The sequence below is a fragment of the Vombatus ursinus genome, unplaced genomic scaffold, assembly GCF_900497805.2.
Source record: "Vombatus ursinus unplaced genomic scaffold, bare-nosed wombat genome assembly UNPS02014786.1, whole genome shotgun sequence".
NCBI lineage: Eukaryota > Metazoa > Chordata > Mammalia > Diprotodontia > Vombatidae > Vombatus > Vombatus ursinus.
This window is the reverse complement of record NW_020954564.1, coordinates 43,799,389-43,816,237: the sequence shown is the minus strand read 5'-3', so window position 1 is coordinate 43,816,237 and position 16,849 is coordinate 43,799,389. Positions and strand designations below refer to the sequence as shown.

General features: G+C 39.0%; 1 protein-coding gene across 1 annotated transcript in view; it reads right to left on the bottom strand.

Annotated features, from left to right (window-relative positions):
- LOC114047322 (MORN repeat-containing protein 5-like) overlaps positions 1 to 16,849 on the bottom strand; it is a 54,092-nt gene that overhangs the window by 1,065 nt on the left and 36,178 nt on the right. The window lies entirely within an intron of this gene.

The following is a 16,849-nucleotide window of genomic DNA, read 5'->3' as shown; positions in this document are numbered from 1 at the left end:
TTCTATTGAAATACAGCTATCAAATTTTTTTAAATTCAGAGATACCATGTTAAGAACCCCTGCTTTAGAGAAATAACTTCCTATTCTTCAGAACTCAATTAATTCCCACAAACATTTATTAAATGTTTATGTGGGAGGGGGAGCTATGCTAGGTTGAAAAAGGACCCCTAAAATGACTTCAAGGATATTATAATGGGGGAGGGAGGAGGAGATAAGATAAATACACAAATAATTATAACACAAGTTGTTATGTGCATAGGGAGAGGTTCAACCAGAGTATGAGAGACTTGCAAGGAAGAGAACACATCTGGGAGGAATCAGTGAGGATTTGGTGGAGGTGGCATATGAACTGGGATCTGAAAGTGAGGAATAATGGGGGAGGGGCAGAAACCATTCCATTATTGTGTGCATAAAGAAAGGCAGAGATGGGCCATGAGATCAGGGAATAATGAATCAACTGGTGACTCACTATAGAATATAAACACTGCCTGAGTGCATGGACTATTTCCCTTTTGTATTTGTATTGCCAGCGCCTAGAACAGTTCCTGGCAAGTAAAGCTATAAAAAGAGGTCAGAGCCAGATTTTGTAATCAATCAATCCATCAATCAACTAAGATATTTGTATTTTGTCCTATGGGCAAAGGACATCATTAAATAAAGGATGGTGTGATGACACCTGAGCATTGTACAAAGATTACTTAGGCCAGTGATGTTAATGGTGGATTGGAAAGAGTGAAGACTAGAAAAAGAAAGAACATTTAGGAGGCTGTTAAAATAGTACAGGTGAAAGCAAAAGAGGGCCAGAATTAGAGTAGGGCCCTGTGAGAGGACAGGAGAGTGATGTGCCCCTCTGCCCCAAAGTTGCTCCTTCATTTTTAAAGAAAATTATTGATCGCTCTTGTTTTTACATCAGCTTTGTTTCTGAATGTATTTCTCTTCTACCCAGAGAGCCATTCCTTGTCACACACACACAAAAAGAAAAAGATCAGTAGAACTAACCAGCACATGAACCAAGTCGGACATTTTATGCTATGTTCCACACCCACAGTTCCCTACCTCTGAAGAGAAAGGAGGGAGATCTATTTTCTCATCTCTTCTCTGGGAACAAGTGTGATCATTTTTGTTGCACATCATAAAGTTTTATTATTATATTTTGTGTTCTTTCCATTTACATTGTTTCAGTCATTGTGTGTGGGGCAGCTAGGTGGCATAAAGTATAGAGTGCTGGATCTGGAGTCAGGAAGACTCATTTTCCTGGGTGCAAATCCGGCTTCATACTAGCTGTGTGACCCTGGGCAAGTCAGTGAACAGCGTTTGCCTCAGTTTCCTCATCTGTAAAATGAGCTGGGGAAGGAAATGGTAAACCACTCCAGTATCTTTGCCAAGAAAACCCCAAATGAAGTGACCAAGAGTCAGACATGACTGAAACAACTGAACAACATGTTAGTCATTGCGTGTATTATTTTCCTTATCCTGCTTATTTTATCAGTTCTTATGTCTTCCCATGCTTCTCTGTACTCATCATATTTGTCTTTTCTTACAGTACAGTAACAGTCCATTACATTCATGTACCACAACTCGTTTAGCTATTCCCCAACCAAGGCTCCTTCAAGGCCCTTTGCCTACTACGCAGAATGAGTACAACAAACCAAATCAGTTGGATACAGTGCAAATGTCATTTATTCCAGTCCAGAGTCATGTGAAAGAGAGTAGGGTTGGGTCTTTCTCAATGTAGCCTGGGCCAGTCCCACTGTAGGTTAGGAAATTTAGGATGCTTGCTTATACTATGCTCTGTGCTGTTGGGAAGAGTGGCTGTTTCCCAGCTATAAGCCTCACAATGAGCCAATGGTATTTCAGAGACAGCATATAACTTGTTGGTGAATATGTTTCCCTTAGATAAAATCCAATAACAAGACTTTTTACACTGTTACTATTAGAGAGTCACTTAAATTGAGGAGTCTCCTGAAAGTTTAAAGGATTATAACTCATGTTTGTGTAAATTGGCCCAATCATTTCTTTCCTGCTAAAGTCTGTTTGAGAACTAGTAAATGTATGAATGGAAGCTCTAAATGTGGGAAACAGAGGTAAATAAGTTTGGTACGTGGGACATTTTAGTGTAGGGCAGGCCTACAAGCACTGTTCCAATAGGGGACTCAGAGAAGGATGAGGGCACTGGAAACCCAAAAAGATCAATACTAGGAAACTGGGGAGGGGGTTAGAAAGTGAAATGAGAAGTGGCCAAAGACCACACACAAAATTTCAAAATTTTGCTGAAGACTGGCTCTCTACTGAATAAAGGGGAGGAGGGAGAGAGAGAGAAAGAGAACTAAGTATCCTTGTAGAGTGGGAAGAGAAAAGGACCCAGACTCTGAAGACAAAATCAGCATCATAGATTTAGAACTATAAGGGGCCTAAGAGGCCACCAATCTATTAACATTATCATCAAACCCTTCATTTTATAGCTGAAGATACTGAGTCACAGAGAGGTTATGTCACTTGCTCAGGATCACACAGCTAGTAAGTATCTGAGACTAGATTTGAACATTGATTTTCTTTACTCTAAATCCAGTGCCTCATCCATTATGGTTGCCTCTCTACGTGGGGTTGGGTAAGTAATTTCTTCTCTTTGAATCTCAATTTCTTTATCTGCAAAATGGAGACATTATTTTCACAACCTATATCATGGGAGTGTTATGAGGAAAGCATTTTATAAATAATATCATACTATAGAAATGTTAATGCTATAGAAATGAATGCATATGACTTGACCATTTCTGTTGTTAAGTCACAGCATATAGTAGATGGTAAGCTGGCTTCTGGGTCAGGAAGACTCCAGTTCAAGTCCTGCCTCTGACATATTGTGTGACACTGGGCGAGTCACTTAACCTCTCAGAGTCCCAGATGACACTCTGAGACTATCACTGCAGAGAAGATGCTGAGCTATTCTTCTTTCCCCATCCTGCACTACATGGCCTCCTGCTCTCAGGGTCCAATCTGCACCCTGGACTAAGAGCACTATAGTGCAGCTCCATAGGCTTTGGTGGGTTGGCCTGGGAACCTAACCATCATTTATAACATTGTTTCCATGGGAAAAATGTGTTACACATTCCAAACAATTGACTCACAAACAAACTTTTTGGAACAAAGTTTGTTAGTTGGGGACAGCCTGTATAGGAAAATCCACTGTAATATAAAAGATAAATTAGAGGCTGGGTTTTCACTTTACAAAAGGCTTCACAAAAGAATTCTTCTACATAGAAACCCATTTCAACAAGAAAGAAATTGTTTTCAATATCCTCTTGTGGGTGGGGAGGGGAGTAAGGGGGAAAAGAGCCATGATCCCTTTCATTGTGCTCAAGGTAAATAGGACCACCCAGTGCTCCAGTTCTGCCTTTTGGGACTAAGCAGAACAAGTTTAATCCCTATTTGACTTGACACCTTTTTAAATACTTACAAACTGACCATGTTCTTCCTAAATTCTCTCCTCTCTAGACCAAACTAGCTATTTCTAGTTATTTCTTCCACAAGTCCTTGATTCTAACCTGACATGGTTTTATATCCCTTCATGGGTGTTGGTCATTCTCCTCTGAACATTCTCCAGTTTCTCAATGTCCTCCCTAAAATATGGTGTCTACAACTGGACCTGATTACAACAAATATTACTCATTGTGTGCAGGAGACTCATTGTATGTGGGGAAGATGCTACCCCAACTGATGACGAGATGACACTAACACAGTTATAATTCGGAGTATTACATGGCAAGTCTCAGGAGAAAGGTTATTGTCAGCTGGATGATGAGGGAAGGCTTCTTTAAGGAGATGGCATTTGGGATGGAATTTAACAGCAAAAAGGCTGAAGGAAGACATTTCAGTATAGTGTGAGCTAAGGCATGGGGCTACAAGAGACAGCAATCACGACAGGAGCCAAAAAGGAATCCAATCTAGCTGGTATCTAGAATAGAAGACTCCAGAAGTCATCTGACCTGAGCAGGGGGTAGCAGGACTGTTGCTTCCTGCATCCTGGACACTAGACATCATAGATTAGGCTCACAGATTTGAGAGCTGGAAGGAGCCTTAAGAGGCCATCATAGCAAGACCCTGCTTTCACAATCGAGGAAATCCATGTGGAGAGTTGTTAAATGACTTGGCCAGGATCATTTAGCTAGTAAGTATCTGAGGAAGAATTTGAACCCAGCTCTTCCAGACTCTGGGTCCTGTGCCCTATCCATTTACCATGCTACCTTTCAATTCCATTTATGAAGCCAAAGATAGCATTGACTTTTTTGGAATGACAATCAATCGATGAAACTCAGAGAACAAAGAACATAGGGGATCTTGGGAAGTGGAAGATGTGCTTAAAAAGGGGGGAGGGCATTGAAGCCATGGCTTTTGGTGTTTTTCCACCACCTATCTGGTTTCCTGGGTGCCAGGTAAGGGATGAAGCTGCCATCTGCTAAGAGCTGATATTCTGAGTCATGAAAAGGTAACAGACCCAAGGACGCCAGGTTCCCCTTTATCCTCAAGAATGAAGGCCCCACCCTGCATTGTTTCTACCCTCTAGCTCTTTTTGATGTGGCCTGGGGAAATTGGAACAATTGACTAGAGGCCTTGTACCTCAGTTTCTCATTCTGGACCCTGGGCCTTAAATCAATTCTCCAAGTGCTTGGGGATCCCTTAATGCCTGAGGTGTTGGAGGTAGGGGAGGGGGTGCCTCAGAATTTACCAAAGCCGAAAGCTCTGAAGTATGGCCTGGCTGCCTGGGCCTGGGGGATAGCTGGGTGTGTGGAGAGGCAGTGGCATGTCAGAACACAAAGAGTTAAACTCTGGTTAAACACACTTTTGCCACACGAAAAGAAGACTGGTTGATAATTACAGTACTATAGTTTTAGGGCTATTCGAATCAGTACAGCTGCAACCTCTTCAGTAGTAACCTCTGAAACAAGACAAACTGGGTTTATTGTACTGAACGAGTCTTCAAACCCCTCCCTGATTGTTAGTAATTGGACTTAACAGCCTCTTGACTACCCTTTTTACACTCTACCTGACTGTGCAGCTACCAATTTAAATCACAGATGCCGGTCCTCTTTTATAGCAGCTGCCTGCTCACTATCCATCTCGCCTTGTCAGTCTCTGCCGGCTTCCATAACCCTGCCACACCAGGGTGAGGCTGAAAAATCACATTTCATCAATATTTAAAATGGAATGAAACCTGGCAGTTTGATTAATGCTACCAGATAGCGGGAGATGTAATTATTATTTTGCAAATTGTGATTGTTGGAATATGGTAATATGATTGTCTAAGCACATCTTCACCTTCTTGGGTAATTTTCCATGGGGGGAGGGGAGGAGGAGATGGAGGAAAAAAAGGAGATTGAAAAAAAAATGCAAACTGTTTAATCAATTGTAAATTATTACCCTGGGCACAATTAAGGGGAGCACGGCTCTTCCCCCCCAGTACAGAGAACAGGGAGAACAGTTTTTCTTATGCTACATTTATCCCTTAAAGTTTATTTGCTTTTCTCCCTTTTTGGTGATCTCAAGGGGCATACTTTACTAATACAAAAGGAATACTTTCAGATTCCTAGAAGCTCTAATCTTTTCCCCAAATGTTGCTTTAAAAAAAAGACCTTTCTCAGGATTAAAAATATTTGCTAGAATATAAGACCTGGGTGTGAATTCTGACAGTTCCTTTATCTCCTTCATCTCTCTGAGCCTCAATTCTCTAATCTGCAAATTAAGGGAGTCGGACTCCATGATAATCTAAGGTCTCTTTCATCTCTATGATATATCCTTACAATCACAGACTAATCATTTATTCAGTGCCTTCTATATTCATTACAGGGTGCTAAATTCTGAGGAAGCTCAATCCATGAGTTTATAAGGCAGTAGGGGGATATAACATTCAGAAATAAATAAGAACAAATTGGAATATGATAAACTTCCTATGAAATGAAAAGAGAGAGCTATCACTTTTGGATAGGAAGCTTTCCAGAAAAGCTTCTGGGGAAGAGGTACTTGAACTGGGCATTGAAGATTTTTGAGCAAGGGAATGACAAATGCAGAATAGCATATCAGGAAGATTAATCTACTAGAAAGTATGGAACAGTTTAGAAGAGGAGAGTGAAGGCAGCAAAGAAACCAGTCAGGAGGTGATTGTAATAGTCTAAGTGAGAGGTGATGAAAGAAGAGCAGGGAGCAGATGAAACAGAGATTTTGGAGTTATACTGATACTCTTGAAAGGACTAGTGTTTAATTGATGGGTTATTACAGAGATTGTCTTGTGCTACTCTATGAAGTCAGGTTGGAGTCCATATTTAAATTTCAAGATTTGTTCAAGAGAAGAAGGTCTGTTTAAGAATTAATAAATTTTATGAAATGTTTTGGCTACTTAAAAAAAAACACAAACCCAAAACCCAAGGATTCTCCTATCAGAAATATCCATCAACCCACAGAGTCCTGGGCTAGGATTCAGAGAAACTGCCACTACCTAGTTTTATGACATTAGGCAAGCCATTTCCCCTCTCTTATCCTCAGTCTTCATATCTATAAAATGGGATTAGACTTGACAATTGTGAAGGTCCTTTTCCACTCCAATATTCTCTACTCTAACATTGTTTGTTCTGTGTTCTGATGTTCTATTTCGAGTGTTCCTTTCTGTCTTTAACATTCAACATTCTAACATTTTATATTCTAAAATCCCTTACACCTCTAACATTCTATGTTTTAATAAGACAAGGAGATGAGAGGAATAGAATGGAATGACTTGATTTGAGAGGACATTAAAAGACTCATTGATTGGCTGACCTTCTTTAACCAGGCTGCATTTAATAATATAGTCATGATGTCAAAATATATTTATTATGTGAATGAATTCAGGAAGTAGAAACAGCCTGCCTTTTTCCTTTAGGGAATTGCATATGGTAACTTAAATTGACTCTTGGTAAGTAGTTAGGTCAAACACTTAACATTTAGAACATTTAGCAGACATGACTGACCATGAGAGGTAGTGTGGTCAAAGAATGGAGAATCAGACTTGGGTGTCAGGAGGAGTTATGTACACATCCCACTTCTGCCACACACTGGCTGTGTGTATGACCAGGCACTGAACTGCTCAGGGCTCCAGGCAACCTTGAGACAATGGGCTGCAGAGTAGGTGCTGAGATGCATTGGTAGAAAGCATAGGTTCCTCAGACCTATGAATTCACAAGTTCTTCCATCCCGCAGCACCCCTCCCCCAAATCAGGGACCATAAATAACACAGGTGAGGTTCTCCAGATGTTCTTGTTTGCAGCTGACATTGTTTTGAGTTCATCAAACACCAAAATAGTATAAGGACACCCAGTGAGATCTACAGGTGCTCAAGACATCAACTAATCTATCAATCCATGAAGGAAAAACCAAGTAAAGAATCCATAATTTCCCAAATTATATCATGCAGTTAGATGGGCAGCTACTTAAGTGAAGTCATCCACACATATACCTTTAACACATACTACAGATGGAGAATGTGTTGAACAGGACAAGAATCATATGATCTGGAATTGTTCACTTTACAAATGAGGAAAGAGTTTGAGAGGTTAAGTGATCTACCTAAGGTCAGTAAAACTGGGATTTGAACCCAGGTCCTCTGACTCCAAAATAAATTATTTTTTCACTACACGATATTGCTTCAGCAAAATGAGGTAGGCCCATAGTTGAGGAGATGAAGCTGTGTCACATCTGGAATATTGTACAACACTTGGATAATCCCAAACTTCTCACTACCATATTTCCCCCCAAATTTACTTTTTCTAAACAAAAGTCGAATAAAAAAACAACTAATATTCACTTAGTAGAAACATTCAAATTATAGAACATCATGATCTAAGAAGAATCAAAATTACAGGTAACCTAGAGGGCACATTGGGTGTGAGTAGACTATAGCATAATATCAACAGTGACTTCAGAAATGGTAAAAGAGATACCATTAAGGACATGAATGTTGAGAAAAAGAGGTGAGCCAGTCACATAATGAGAATTTGGGAAAATAGGTAGAAGGCCTAAGTGCTTAGCTACACTGGTAGCCAAGGAATATTAAAAGAACCAGAAGAAGGTCTCCAGTTTATTGGGTAAATTCTTTGTGGAGAATTTATAGAATGACAGTGCAAAATATGCACAGGATAAGATGGCATGGGTACACTAGTGAAGGAAGTATCCTTAACAATAGATCCATCAAAGTATACAAATATGAATGAGCATGTCAGCACATGAGCTGCATCCCTAGGACCCTGATACATAGATTAACTTTTAAAATCCAGGAAATATTTCACAGCAAAACACCAGAACATGGTAAAATAGGGGGAATCTTAACTCTGAGTCTCAGTTTCTTCTAAGATATGAATTCAAAGAATCATAAATTATTAGAACTGAAAGGGGCCTTAGAACATAGAATAATAGAGTACTAAAACAGAATATAGAAAGCCAGAGCTGAACCTCATTAGGTAATGTTAGAACTTAAAAATACTATATAGGCTATCTAATCCAAACCCTTATTCTTTTTTTTTTTTTGGTAAAGCAATTGAGGTTAAGTGACTTGCCCAGAGTCACACAGCTAGTGACTGTTATGTGTCTGAGGCTGGATTTGAACTCCAGTACTCCTGACTCCAAGGCCACTCTCTATTCACTGTGCCACCTAGCTGGCCCCCAAACCCTTATTCTATAGATGAGGACACTGAAGCCCACAAAAGGAAAGTGACTTGCCCAAGGTCACACATAGCCTGAGACCCAAACCCAGGAATTCTGACTGTCCATTTTTTTTCCCCACCATACCATACTGCCTCAGAAATTTTAAGAGATTATTATTTTGTTAAGACAAGGACAACAACTAGGACAATTCTGAAATGCCTGAGTGAATTTTAGTCAAAATATCCCTGTGTCAGTCATCTCTTAGACTAGACAAAGGATAATTTATCGAGAAAGTTACAATCATCTGGAAACATGTACTTAAGGCTATCTTTACCTTATCTGTAGTTCTGTAACCAGTGTTATAATGAGAAGTTTATATAGTGCAAAAATAAATCACGTGTAATTGCCAGATAAAATACTGTAACTGACTTAAGAGTTCTTAAAATTGTAATCATTTACTATACAAATTCTTACCCAACTGAAAGTTCGTTTCATCAGATTTATGAAAAGTAGGAATCACAGAATATTTGTAAAAGGGTGCAGTTTTACTTTCAAGTAGATACACCCCCCAATTCAAACCAGTCTGGTCTTAAAGCTGAGGCCCTTAGAGCCTGTGTACTTAATCATTTTGTAATATGGATTATAGTTATTTATGTATAAGCTCAGCCCTCCTTCCCTCCCAAACTCTTACTAAGCTTCAAATTCCTTGAAGGCAGAGATGTTGCCTATTTTCTTTTTCATCTTTGTGTACCCAATACTTTGCACAGTGATTTTAGGAGGTTCTTAACAAATGTCTTTGGAATTCAATCAGTCCATAAGCATATATTGAGTGCCTACAGTGTTCCAAGAATCATTTCTTCCAAGAACAAAGACAAAAATGGATAGCCCCTGCCCTCAATGGAGTGCATACTCTATAGGAAGAGACAACAATTTAACATGAATTATACTGAACTCAAATGTCTAGGGGGTGCTTTAACAAAAGATAAGACTCATTTGTAAATATCACATCAATCACAGTGGTACTAGAAAGGACCTGAAAACAATTTGTTTTCTGATAGTTTAAGGGTCCCTAACCTCATTTCCCAATCCCTCCCCAATCTTACGACACTATTGATTCACACTGTGAGTAAAAAAGAATTAATTTGCTGAGAGGTTTGTCAATTTCAAGTTTATTATAGGCAATGCATAGAGATGAGCTAATGGCAGGATCATGGCATTGTCCATTTTATATGAGGCTTAGTTATTTGTTCCTAGTAGTCTGCATGAATGAACATTACCACTTGCCTAAAAAAAAGTACCAAGGAAAATGGATGCATCTGATGGTTGAATTATGCCAGAGAGACTTTGGTTCAAGTGTTTTAACTTTCCTCGGGGATTGGACTAAATTATGTCTGAGGTACTTCCTAATCAAATAATTTATTTAAAAGTTTAGGGATTCATTAAAATGAGAATTAGATTATTTTTTCTACCTCTAGAAATAATTCTTGACAATTTGACTATATGCAATGCTCTGTGGAAGGTGCCCAGGATACAAGAATAAAATAGGACATGGTCGAGAATCTAATGAAAATCCTGCCCTGATTTCCTCCTTCCATTCCATATTCTACAGGAAAAGCAAACTGCTCTTTTTTCCTAGAAATTTCCTTTCTAATAAGTGTGGACATCACATTCTAGTAATAGTATTCCAAACACAGTTTCTAAAAGATATGGCCCTGTCTTCTTATCCCCAAAGTGTAAGATTATAGAATTACAAGATTTAGAGATAGAAGGAAACTTAGAAATCCCCTTTTACAAACCTCCCATTTTACAGATGAGAAACTGAGGTAGAGAGGAGTTAAATGACTTGCCCATGGCCACATGAGTGAACAGTAGAGCTGGGATTTGAATCAAGATTCTCTGACCTGTATCACATTTCCCAAAAGAGATGAATTGGCTTGTTCTCCTTATATGAAAATGGATGGTCATTATCCTATGTGATCAGAGAAAAGTCATCTATAAAATGGACAGGAGGTTGGACTAGACCTCCAAAAATACTGCCTTGTTCTAAATATCCATACATCAATCATTTCATATTTCAGCAGCACTTTAAAGTTTTTAAAGCATTTTTATAACAACTCTGCAGGAGGTAGGGCAAATATTTATTTTCCCATTTTACAGATGAAGAAAACTGAGGCTGAAAGAAGTCAAGTGGCAGTTCATAAAAAAAGACAATTAAGATCGCCATTTCTGCCTTTAGTGATTCAATTTCAATTTTTGAGCAATTATAACTTCTCTCCAGTCAAGATGGCCAAAAGAACTATTAGAATGCCCAGAATCTCAATAACAGGGCCCTTTTCCACCAGGAAAATTGAAGGCTGAGGCCAGGGTGAAAGGCTGCCAAGCAGGGGATCCTTAAATATCACTACCCCAAAGGGAGGAAGATGGCATCACTTCGATAAACCTATCTGGTGGCTGAAAGCCCTTCCTGAATGCTTCCTACCATCTGTTTTGGATGCTTTCAAGACTTGGCTGGAGGTCTAAATGTTTTCCTGCCTCTTCCTGCCCCAACCTTTAAAGCTGTCCCTCTGGATCTCTTCTCCGTCATTCTAACTTCTTTCCTCTGTTTCTTGTACACACATAGGAGCATGGTCATATCCTTGTACTCCAGCACAGCACAGCTCTTGAGGATGCCCTCAAATTCCTCTGATGTCAAGCAACATTTGGATCTCAGAGCTGTGCTGATGTGTGTGCCTTATTTTGATTTTTCTTTAAACTGCCCACTGACATGATGACTCCTAGAAACCTTGAACCACCCACATCCCTTCCCTTCTGCCCTTTTACTCCCCACAAAAGCTGCTGTGGTATAATGGCAAGAGCACTGGATTTAGAATCAGCTGATCTGAGTTTGAATCTTGGCTCTGCTATTTTCTGTTTGGCCTTGTGTAAGTCATCCAATCTCTCTGCACCTCAGTTTCATCTGTCAAATAGGGGAGTTGGTTTAAATGATCTTTGAGGTCTCTTCTAGCTTTAAATCCTAAGAACCAAGAAAAGCCTGGGAGCATTTGAAGATCCCTTGGGGGAAATCAGAACTGACCCAGATTAGTCAATGATATAGGGTATAGGTACAAAGAACCCTGATCTGGAAGTTAAGATGAGTTCAAATTCTGGCTCTAGAAATTACTACCTGTGTGACCTTGGGAAAGTTTCTTTCCCTTCTTGGGCCTCCCTTTATGTTAAAAAAATAAGGAGGGGAGTAGACTAGATTTTCTCTAGAGTCTAGCTCTTGCATTCAGTTTTCTAACATTCCATGTTCTAATTAAGGGTCCTTCAAATACTTTCTGCATTATAGTATCATGATGTTGAAAGTGACCTCTGAAACAATCTAGTCCAAGCCTTACATTTTACAGATGAGGAAACCATGGTTCACAGAAGTCAAGTGACTTGCCCACAGTAATAAACATAAGAGGTCTTTTGCAGCTCTAACATTTTATGATTTGATGATTCTAATATTGATGACTGCATATGTTGGCCGTGGGCCTAAACTACTGTAGAGGAGAGTTCAAAGTCTTTTTCTCCCCTAAAGAAGTAAATGAGATTTCTAGGCGTTGTCTTTTATACTAATGGGTAAAGGTTCCTGTGTTTTTGGAAAGCATTTGGCTTATCTTCCTCATCATTAGTCCAATTGCATTCCAGTATTTTGGACCATTGCCATCCCCAGTGATCCCACTCAGTTTGCATTTAGGGCGTTTGCAGCCGGGCAAGGAAAGAGAACATTTTTTTTAAGAGCAGATGGCAATGCCAGTGTGTTTGTTCTGCCCTTCTCCATACCAAGAACTAGAGTTCAAAAAGAAGCCACTGAGAAAGATCTGCCTTGAAAGTTTGAACCTCAGGTGAAGTGGACTTGCCATCCTAAAGGAGAATCATTACATAAACAAGAGATTGTGAAAATGTCTCTGGCTGCCCAGAGGGATTGTGGTGTAGTGGAAAAAACACTGACCTGGGATTCAGGAAACCTGAGTCCTAGTCCTGGCTAAGTCACTAACCTTCTCTGGGTTTGTTTTCTTCTCTATAAAATTAGAATATAGAACTAGATGATTCTGTGATTCTCAAGATGGTCTTTAAGATCATTTCTAGACTAACATTACATGAATCTATAATTCTGTCTAGGACCTAATTCATCATCTTGTTCCAGGACCAGCTGCCCTCTTCCCAGTATCCTTATTTCTGTCAATAAGTACCATTCTCTTATTAACCACCCAGTGTTTTCTCTATTATGTGCCTTTGTTCATTCAATTCCTTTTATCTGAAATTCTTTGCCCCTTTCTTTCTCTTCTTTGTATATTACCAAAGGACGGCTCAAATGGTACCTCTTCCAGAAAAACTTCACCCTCAGAAATAATCTGTCCTTCCTCAGACCTCCCTTACTCAATCACTTCATCTGCATTTTTCTTATGCACTTTATCAGGTTCTATTTTGCATTACAGTTATTTTATGGGTCACACTCTCATACTTCCATGCCCTCCCTTCCTGTTTCTGTCTCTGTTTCTCCATCTCTGTCTGTCTCTCTCTCTCACATCTATATTCACACAGGCACACATATGCACACTAACTGTAAGCTCCTTGAGGTCAGGGACTGAGCCTTATTTACTTCTGTATCTCCTCTGTCCACCAGCACAATGTTCTAGGTGACCTTAATAAGAGAATATGTCGGTGAGAGCCTAAAAGGACAGAACTCTTCCAAATTCAGGCTACTAATAGGCCAGCTCACCAGTCGTGTGATTGGCACATAGTAATTATGGAATTAAAATGGAATATCAGTGACCTATGGATTGTGCCAATAATATCAAAAGTGAGATCTGCATAGCTTGGAATGCACTTCTAGGAACTCTCTGGGAACTTCCAGAATGTGTGGGATTTAGCATCCCGTGTTTCTCCATTATTGGGATAGAATAGCAGTAACCTTGAGCTTACACAGTGTAATTACTATATAAATTTATTCAGCAAATTTATCTCTGCTGTAAGATCTCCAAATCAATGGACTTAAAACTTCAGTCCCCTAAGATGTCAAAAACAATGATAAAAACACCAGTTAGTAGTCAGTTTTCATTTGGATCTTTTCTTCTTTGAATAGCTCATTAGAAAGAGAGAGAAATAATTCAATTTTGGTTGTATATTTCAAGAAGCTGTGATTATTATTGGTTTGGATACACCTTTCACTGTCACAGGTCAAAACCCCACAACCCCTCTGCAATGATTTCTTTATGTGTTACAAGAGCTGACAAATCCATCACTCTGTAGGCAATGTGATAGATGAGTTTCTCCAAACTTAGCTAGACTGGTAAGAACCAGTCATCTAAGAAGATGACACTCACAATAATCTGTTGCCAGGTCACTGACATGGCTGAGTTAACCTATATCTACCATGAATTCACAGTAGAGTGGGAAGAGCACTGAAGTAGGAAGTGGGAGACCTAGACTATTTTTGGCTCTTCCCGAGAGATATGAGGGGCCAGAGGTATTCGGAGAATAACAAGAAGAATTCCTGGGCAGGAGGAATTTGGGGACCAAAACTCCTGGAGAGACTAGAAGGAGTTACTGGACCAGTTAAAGGCAGGAGCAGTAAGGAACAGAGATATGATACTGAGGAACAAATTTAGACCTTGACCTTGACTAGTACTGTGAATTACCTGGATTGCTCATGTCTGGGGAAAGAAGTTGATTTTCTAGTGAAACAAAGTTATTTCCCCTTTGAGGTGGGGGGGAGGAGTTAACAACACTATATGTCCAGGTTCCTGTGGAAGATTGAGGTCCGTGCGGAAGGAATGAGTCTTTTGTTTGAAGACTTGAGTGTGAGCATCACATTCTTTGGGGTGAAATAAAGCTTGTTCTATATTCAATGAATTTGTTTACCTGAGTGTTTGCATGGAACATTAGGGTCCATTATCTTTTCTGAAAAGATCTAGACCTGAACCATATTTTGATATTCCTAGGAGAAATCATTGGTGGAGGCACAAGCCTAAAGAATGATTTATGAGAATTCCTGAAGACTGAACCTGATCTTTGTAACTCCAGAGTTATGGAGCTAGGCCATCCATTACATATGTGTGAGGTGGGCAATGTGATTCTTTCTTTAATTTAATATTTTATTTTTTCCCCAATTATATATCCAAACAATTTTAACATTCTTTTTTCATATTTTGAGTTCCAAATTCTTTCTCTCCCTCTCTCCCCACCTGCCCCCTTGAGAATACAAGCAACTTGACATAGGTCATACATGTGTAGTCATGCAAAATACATTTCTATGTAAATCATACTGTGAAAGAAAGCACTGACAAAAGAAAACCCAAGAAAAATTAAGAAAGTAAAGAAAAAATATCTTCAATATGCATTCAGGCTCCACCTTTCTTTGGAGATGGACAGCAACTCTCATTATAAGTCCTTCAGAATTGTCTTAGACCATTGTATTGCTGAGAATAGCTAAGTCATTCACAGTAGATCATCATACAATATTGCTGTTACTGTATACAATGTTCTCCTGGTTCTGCTCATTTCATTTTGCAACAGTTCATGTAAGTCTTTCCATGTTTTTCTGAGAGTGTCCTGCTTATCATTTTTTAAAAATTTATTTATTTATTCTTAGTTTCCAACATTCACTTTTATAAGATTTTCAGTTTTAAATTTTCTTTCCCTCTTCTTCCCTCCCCTTCAATGATGGCATGCAATCTGATATAGCCTATACATGTATAATCATATTAAACATATTTGCACATTAGTCATGTTGTAAAGAAGAATTAGAACCAAAGGGGAAAACCATGAGGAAGAACTCCCCCCCGACAAAAAAAAAAGAGAGAGATGTTTCAATACACATTCAGACTCCATAGTTCTTTCTCTGGATGTGGATCTGCTCATCATTTCTTAAAGCACAATAGTATTCCACCACAATCACATACAACAGCTTGTTCAGTCATTTCCCAATTGATGGACATCCCCTCAATTTCCAATTCTTTGTCACTACTAAAAGAGCTGCTATAAATATTTTTATACACATAGGTCCTTTTCATTTTTTTTTTATCTCTCTGGGATACAAACCTAGTAGTGGTATTGCTTGGTCAAATGGTATGCATGGTTTTATAGCCCTTTGCTCTTCAGAATGGCTGAATCAGTATATGACCTTACCAACAGTGCATCAGTGTTTTAATTTTCCCACATCTCCTCCAACATTTGTCATTTTCCTTTTCTGCCATATTAGCCAATTTAATAGGTGTGTGGTGGTAGTTCAGAGTTGTTTTAATTTGCATTTCTCTAATCAATAGTGATTTAGAGCATTTTTTCATATGTCTATAGATAGCTTTGATTACTTTGTCTGAAAACTGCCTGTTCATATCCTTTGACCATTTATCAGTTGATGAATGGCTCTTATTTCTATAAATTTGATTGTTTTCCATATACTTGAAAAATGAGGTCTTTATCAGAGAAACTTGCTGTAAATTTATTTTCATAGTAATGATTACTATGTATTTCCCTCCATCCTATTTCCCCACCTCACCCCACCCCCACCCATTTATCCTACTCTCTCTCTCCTGTCCATTCTCAAAAGTGTTTTGCTTCTGAATCTTGCCTTCCTCAATCTACCCTCTCTTCTTCTATCATCCCCCAACCCCTTCTCTTATCCCCTTGTATAGTAAGATAGATTTCTACACCCAACTGAGTCTATATGTTACTCCCTCTTTGAGCCAACTGTGATGAGAGTAAAGTTCACATCTCCTCCCCACACACACACATTCTCCTTCACCTTCCTCTCTACTATAAAAGCTTTTTCATGCTTTTTAAAATGTCAGATAATTTACTCCATTCTACTCCCTTTCTCCTTCTCCCAGTGTGTTCTTCTTTCTCACCCTTTATCATACCATCATACTCAACTCAGTAGTCATTATCTCTGTCAATGTATACTCCTAACTGGCCTAATAATGATAAAGATTTTAGGAGTAACAAGTATCATTTTCCTGTGTAGTTTAACCTAATTGAATCCCTTATGATTTCTCTTTCTTGTTATTTTGTTATGATTCTTTTGAGTCTGGTATGTGAAAATCAAGTTTTCTATTCAGTTCTGGTCTTTTCATCAGGAATGTTTGCAAGTCTTCTATTTCACTGAATGTTCTCTCTCTCTCTCTCTCTCTCTCTCTCTCTCTCTCTCTCTCTCTCTCTC